The sequence below is a fragment of the Olea europaea genome, unplaced genomic scaffold (assembly GCF_002742605.1).
Source record: "Olea europaea var. sylvestris unplaced genomic scaffold, O_europaea_v1 scaffold3221, whole genome shotgun sequence".
Taxonomy (NCBI): domain Eukaryota; kingdom Viridiplantae; phylum Streptophyta; class Magnoliopsida; order Lamiales; family Oleaceae; genus Olea; species Olea europaea.
Genome location: NW_019251066.1, coordinates 18,133 through 26,325, shown reverse-complemented (window position 1 = coordinate 26,325; position 8,193 = coordinate 18,133). Strand labels below are relative to the sequence as shown.

Genomic DNA, 8,193 nt, shown 5'->3' with positions numbered 1-8,193 from the left:
ATAATAATAATAATAATAATAATAATAATAATAATAATAATAATGAAAATATATAAGTTTGGATCATTACTTTCATCTTTTAAATTTGAAGACAATGCAATATCAAAGTATAAAAAATTCAAACAAACGGTTTGATCTCTTTAAATCTTAAACCTACTGTTAAATTTTGCAATTAATATTTTAAAAAGAATTACTATTTTACGATAACATGATAACAACAAATTTCCAATGACGCGCGTGCACTCGAACTCACGTACAGCACTTTGGAATTTGCTGATTTCCATTAGCATTGTCCTAACGTCCAAAAAGTCAAAAATGGCAATTAGTATTGATTTTGTGAACTAAAAACTAGAAGAAATTGCAATGACAAAAGCACGATTTTCGAACAATTAATACATTTGTCATCCCAATATTTTCAACCTCAGTTTTCAGCACCAAACGTATATCATGGACACTGCTCCTCCAATTGCACGAAGAACAATGGAATTATATAATAATCGATTTTAAAATGAGTTGTATCATTCATGATAGTTTGTAGGGTATATTTCTGCAATTTTCTGGTACATTTCAATAATACAGAGATGGAGAAACACATATAGTAGCCGAGTAAGTCTATATTTAGCTGCTCCAGTTAATTATGTTAAAACTATAATTAGAGAAAAAATTACTACTCTAATTAAAATATTACAGCCTCAATTAACTCTATTTTACAGCTCATGCCAACACTTCCCTCAAATTAGTGCATATAGATCTCTAATACCCAACTTGTCAAGTGAGTTGTGAAAGTTCTCGCTACACACGACTTTGGTAAGAATATCTGCCAATTGATCTTCAAACTTGACAAACGGGAATCGAATTATCTTGGCTTCAAGGTCCTCTTTGATAAAGTGTTGATCCACCTCTACATGTTTTGTTCAATCATGTTGGACTGATTATAAGAGATATCAATAGCAGCCTTGTTGTTACAGTAGAGATCCATCTCACGGTTTGAAGTGAAGCCAATTTCTGTTAATAGTCTTCTTAACCACAGTTCACAACGACCTTAAGCCATCCCACAGAATTCCGCTTCTGCACTTGATAGAGCTACTAACTTTTGTTTCTTACTTTTCCATGTCACCAAGTTTCCCCCAACAAATGTAAAATACCCCAAGGTGGACTTTCTATCGAAAATATTCTCACCCCAATTAGCATCTGTGTAGCCCATAGTTATCAGACCCAACCCGAACAATACAGTGTATCAACCGATCAGTGGTTCAATCGACGGGTCAATTCCTATAAAAAATAATATTAACTATTTTCATTTAATGATAAATTTATTTCATAACTAAATTAACCTCGCATTGTTTTGTTAACTAAATATTAATTTGTAGCCTAATTTCACAAATTCTAGATCATATATAGTGAAATATGAATTTGAAACAATAAACACAACAATCATTCATATAAAAACATATACTTTATATGGAAAAGTTCAACAAGATAGCTTCATATACTTTAATAATATTCTTGCAAAAGTAAAACTATCAATTAAAAGTTAAACGTAGATAAAGACCATGTTAACAAAGTAAATTATTTGAAATTTTGAAATAAATCAATATCTTCTAAATTAAGAAGAGTTAGAATGCATCAATGCTGGGGTCTCGAACATAAATTCTTCAATTCCTTCGCCTTGTACCAATGATGGAGTCTCAGTCATACTAAAATCCTCGTTTCCATTGTTTGTATAATTTCTATTACCATTTCCATTGTCGTCATTTCCATCACAATCAAGATCAAGATCATCAAAATGTAATTCATCTGAAAATAATTTTAAATTTCAACATTACATCAAATATACTTTAATAAAATGTAAAAATAATAGCGTCGGTCAAACAGTTACCATTATTTTTATCATTTTGTATAGAACATGCACCCAAATCACGATGAAATGTCTCCAACTCATCATCCACCTAATTTGGTGGCTTCTCCTCTAATACCTAATTGCCATAAATGCCAAACCTTTCAAAGTCGATAGGATCATAATTTCGACTTTTGAAATAATTCCTAAACAAAGTTTATTATCCAATTTATAATTAATCAAAATATAATTCTGGTACAAGAAATCAAAATCTTAATTAGAAAAATTCACAAAAGGATTAAAGGATTTATTTAAATAATATACCATTGTTGCAATCGTAAATTGTAGTGAACATAAACAAGATCATTAAGCTTTTGGTGCTCGAGTCTATTTCTCTTTTTAGAATGAATATGTTCAAACATACTCCAATTTCTCTCGCAACCTGAAGAACTACATGTTTGACTTAATACTCGAATTGCAAGAGTTTGTAGATTTGGTGCACTACTATCATAACACATCCACCATTCATCTGTACCAAAAGAAAGAGAAATAAAATAGGCATATGTTACATAAACTAAAATCTGAATTATATAACATAATAAAGTACATAACATGAGAATAACAATTTACCAGAAGCCATTCTAGACGATTAGCTACTGCAAATAAACATCCAAAGTCACCATGTGCTTGCCTAAATAATCTCATTTCACTAGTCAATTTGCTTCTTAAATCAGGTTGACCCTAAGCATATCTCTCGATTACATCTAAAAGTCCTGAAATAGTTTGTCTATAATTTTCCATATCAGGATTATTGTATTGGAAAGAAGGGTTTCACCAATACCTAGCGGCATGAAGATTTTTATGTAATTGACTATCCCATCAATTCTGAATAATTTGCAAGTAAGGAGCCACTCTATTCTTCTTTCTTTGAAACATGCGCTCCATCTCACTTTTTGCCACATGAATAGCTTGATACAAGTAGCCTATCGAAGGCTTTTCATCACTATCAACAATCGTAGAACACGAACGAGGGGCTCAGTAAGATGCACAATAGTAGCACACTCTTTCCAAAACACAGAATCAAGTACGTCATCAACAATTCTCTTTCCTTTACCTTCCTTTGCATATGCTGATAAAGTCCATTTTTTAGATGTCGCCATTGCTCTTAACGGATCCTTTTGGGCCAATATGCTTTGTAAAGCAATAAAGTTAGTAGCAAAATGAGTAGGAGCGGGTCGAAGTATTTCCTTTCTTCCAGTAAATTTTCTCATCAAATGCAATGGGTAGCAATGGTAGTATATGTATTTTGTGATTTTTGATGCTTGATATACGACATTACTAACTTCATCAAGCTTACCAATATCACAAAACATTAGATTAATATAATAAACTGCACATGGAGACCAAAACAATATTTAAAACTCTCGCTTCAATAACCTACCAGAGTCAACATAGTTTACAGCATTGTCCGTCACCATATGGACCACATATTATGATCCTACAAATAACACAACATCTCGAAATAACTTGTATAACATATCAGCACTTTTTCATTCATCTAAAGCATCATGGATTTTAAGAAAATTGTTCCTTTTGGACAATAAACTAAAAAATTAATAAGATTTCTTTTACACTGATGTCTCCAACCATATGCCATAATTGTACAACCAGTCGTCTTTCACATTAAACGATAGCTTTCAACATAATTTTGTACCTCATCGACATTTTTAGTCGAGACTGTGAAAGTTCGCACTTTTATAGCCAGGGTCCATGCTAGCTATGACATCTATACTTTGTTGATAATACACAGAATTTATAGCATTGAAAGGAATACATGAATCAATCATCCATTTTGATATAGTGAGATCACATTTCTCTATAGCTTCTTTGCTCTGAGAACACTTTTGATAGTAGGTTGGTTACCAGGTCCTGTTCTTGGCATGAAGTAAGAACCAACTCCTTTTTGTTCTTTTAAATGTTTAGCTCCCATTCATTTTCTTCGACTTTTATCAATAGCTATATCCTTTCCTTGAGAACTAGAATGGATAATCTCTTGAACATCATCATCACCCAAATGTCTATACGTGTGGTCTTCTTGTTCCCAATAATAAGAGCTATGTGCGTTCTACTCATCAAGAACTTCTCGAGTTCTACGCTTCTTTGCACAAAGATGTCCAAGTTTTCTTTCATTTAAAATCTAACATCAGGAGGTACTCTACGACAAGAATCTACATCACCTTTTAATCCCGTTAAGTGTTGTTTGACTCGATTAATACCACCTCCACCAAAAGTCTTTCCACAATACAAGCAAATGAGTTTTTTTTTTTTTTAAATTTCCAAAAACTCCCCCCCCCCCAAAAACCATTTCACCTAAAAGAAAAAAATTTTTTTTTTTTTTTTTTTTTTTTTTTTTTTTTTTTTAAATTTCCATTATTACCAGTTTCTAAAACCTCTCTACAATGTCACCATGCTATATCAATTCTTCCTCTAGCACGAGGCATTATTAACACCATTGAACTATACAAAGAAAACAAGAAGTTCAATTACAAATATTTAGTGTTCACCAATGAATGATATTCTAATAGTAATAAGAACTAATTCATAGGGTGCATTACTTATCAAGTGGTGACCTCATATATACAAGTCATGACTAATATTTAACATTGGTACTATGAAAAATCCACCAACTTGCAAAATCATCCGCATTGATTGGTTATTCAGACATAGTCCGCATTAACTGTGAAATGTGATAACACCATGGGACATTTTTGTTCACAAAAACTAAGATGTAGATGAAGAAACTGAAATTCATTAACAGGAGCATAAAAATGAAGCATTCAAAGACTGGGAAAATAATATATTTAGCAAATTATAGCATGTCATGGATTACTTTCATCAACAAGAACTACTACGCATAGCCTAGTAATTGAGAATCTTAAGAAACACAACAACTGGGGTCAAGCATACTACCAATAGGCTAATTGGTCTAACCAGTGTAGTCAACCGGTTCTCCAGTTCACTTGTTGTTTTTTCCATAATTTCAATTGAACTTTTTTACTTCCACAACCTTGTATGGCCTAGTTAAATTAGCAATAGTCAGTGACTAAACCAACATTTGAAAAACCAGAGCAGTGGGAATTCCACCTAATTCTAATGGAAATGGAAGCATTTCCTAACTTAATGAAAGTGTAAACCATCATAGTTGTATGGTGGATGATAATGATCGGTAATAGCTTGTTCCTAGCAATTTTTAATAGATGAGAAAATCACCCAGCTAAACTTAATCTAACTTACAAAATTGACCAGATAATCTGAACTTAATTCATTTGTAAGAGATTGACCATTAATCTCATAAACCATTTTGCAGCAGTTTGGAAGAGATTGACCATTAATCTCATAAATGATTTTTTGAATACATGAGAAAATCAAACAGTCATCTGAACTTAATTAATTCAGAAAATCAACTAGTCATCTGAACCATTAATCTCATAAATGATTTTCTGAATACATGAGAAAATCAAACAGTCATCTGAACTTAATTAATTCAGAAAATCAACTAGTCATCTGAATGTAATTCATTCATACTTCATTGAGATATAGTTTTCGCATGAAATTCAGGTAAAAGGAATTCCACCTAACACAGGTAGGGCATGATAAACTATGCAATAAAGTATGAAATTCAGACAAGTAGGGCTTTGAATCAATAAAGCATACAGAATTCAGTAGGGCATTAAAATTCTTTCAAAAATTACCAATCTGGAGATATATATTTTACGCATACTTTGACAAAAAACTGAAATTTATAAACAAAATCATAAAATTTAAACTTACATCTTCTTCTTCCATCTAATATAACTTGAAATTTGAAGGTTTGGATTTTTGGGAGTTAAATTGCAAGTTGCAGGGGATGGCTGAGAGGCTACTCTCTACAGGTAGGGCGTCGAATTTGATTTTTGAATGTGAAGGAGAAGATAATTGGTTTTTATATAAACGTTTGTAGATCGGGCGGTTTCTTCATAATTGGGCCAGCGGTTCCTTTGGATTTTTATCGGGTCAGCAGCATAGTTAAAATCATAGGTGGTTCGAACAGTCCAGTCCGATTTTGATAACTATGGTATAGCCTTCAATCTTAAGGTGATTGTTCTTTGAAAGCATAAGTCCCTTTTCAGGGATGACTTTTAGTTACCTAAAGATTTGGATCACTGCATCCACATGATCTTCACTTGGGCAATGCATGAATTAACTAACCACACTTAATGCATAACTAATATCGGGTCGTGTATGTGAGAGATAAATGAGTTTCCAACCAATCTCTAGTAACTTCCTTTGTCTGTTGGTACTTGGTCGAGATATTCTCTAAGTTTTTTATTCTGGACAATTGGTGTATCTGCGGGTTTACATTCCAGTAATCCAACTTCTGATAATAGGTCCAGAGTATATTTTCACTAAGAAAGAAATATGTCTTGCTTGGACCTAGCAACCTCAATTCTTAGAAAATACTCGAGCCATCCCAACGATTTCATTTCAAACTCAGCCGCCAATTGTTCTTGGAGTCTTGAGATCTCATCCTGATCATCTCATGTAATAATCATGTCATCTACATACACTATCAATGATGTTATCTTATTTCCTCGATGTTTCAAGAAAAGAGTATGATCTGAATTACTCTATCGAAACCATACTTTCTCATAGCTAGGCTAAGTCGTCCAAACCAGGCTCGATGAGATTGTTTCAAGTCATACGATGTTTGTTGTAGTTTACACACAACTTTACCAGAGGTCATCACATACGCTGGAGGACCATCTATATAGATCTCCTCCTCGAGGTCTCCATGGAGGAAAGTATTCTTCACTTCAAACTGATGCAATGGCCCGTCCAGGTTCACTGCAAGGAATAGTAGAACTGTAATAGTATTTAATTTGGCCACTGGTGAGAACGTCTCCTGATAACCTACCCCATATGTCTACGTATAGCCTTTTGCTACTAATCTTGCTTTGTAGCACTCGATTGTTCCATCAGCTTTGCACTTGATAGAAAATAACCGTTTGTAACCTACTGTCCTTTGTCCTTCAGGTAAAAGAATAAGGACCCAAGTTTTGTTCTTCACTAATGCCTCCATTTCTTCCTTCATAGCTTGAATCCATCTTGAATCTTTCAATGCCTCATCAATACTTGTAGGAATATGGTGCGCAGATAAACTATTAGCAAAGTTCTTGAGTGGTTCAAGTAGTCTTTTTGTAGATACATAATTAGCAATAGGATATCTTGATCTCAGGTGAGTACCTGCCCAGTTTTCCATGATTATGCCTGAAAGGTAGCTCATAACGACGATCAACCTCATTATTTGAGATAAGAGATGTAGTAGGAGAACTTACCTCAATGATATTCTCAGGAGATTGGTCGTTAGGTATTGAAGAGTGGAGGGTACTATTTCAACTTTAGGAGATATATCAAAACTTGGTTTTGTACCAAGTTCCTTATCGATTGATTGAGTAGCAGTTGGTACTGCTGTTTCTGTATTCTTAGTGCCACTATTAGTGCTACTAAACCAGTCAAACCTCATCCAATTTAGCTCTTCATCTTGTGTCTCGCCCTGAAGAGAATAATTGGATATAGGGAAGAAAAAAGTACTACTCTCGAGGAAAGTAACATAGACTCGTCTAGTAGTTGGATCGTAATAACTATAACCTTTTTGATGAATAGCATATCCCAAGAAGAGGCACTGAAGAGCACGCGAATCAAGCTTTGTGCGTTGGTTTTTGTAGAGATGTACTGATAAGTGTATTTTATACACTTATGTAGACCTAAAAATATAGACATTTAATAGTTTTTTAAAGTAATTATAGCCTAATTTGTTGTATATTTCATTTATTAGGTAAAACTCGATGGTTGGAAGTTAAACTAAAAGAAAGAAGCAAAAAATGGCGAAGTACTAAGTTGAGGGCCAAATTGAAAATATCCAATGGTTGAATTGGACCATAAGATATATTTTAAAGATTGATGGGAGTCAATTGGATGCATTTAGAAGTCAAAAAGGAATGGAATATCATCAGAATATTACCATAAATCGACTTCCAATCACATGATATATTTTTCATATTTTTAGTCAAGGATTGCGACCAATTTTTGACATAGTTAACGTCCGAATTGGAAAATATCTATTTCTAGAAAATAGAAAAAATGTGCACCTTTTAGTTAGTTTTCCAACGCATTTTGAATCAACTCAATCGGATATTGAGAGACAAAGTTATTATCAAAATACTGATTACTGTGCAGAGACAAAAAATTCGCACGCGAGTATAACTTTCCTTATTCGATTGGAACTCTTTTGGAAACCAATTTGGGCGTGATTTTTT

The 8,193-nt window shown here is 33.3% G+C and overlaps 1 long non-coding RNA gene across 1 annotated transcript; it reads right to left on the bottom strand.

Annotated features, from left to right (window-relative positions):
- Positions 1–1,497: 1,497 nt before the first annotated feature.
- LOC111385607 lies at positions 1,498–5,890 on the bottom strand. The gene is made up of 3 exons (XR_002701083.1): positions 5,669–5,890; positions 1,880–2,366; positions 1,498–1,797 (listed from the first exon to the last, which is right to left on the bottom strand). It is a non-coding gene; the product is annotated as an uncharacterized LOC111385607 (long non-coding RNA).
- Positions 5,891–8,193: the final 2,303 nt, after the last annotated feature.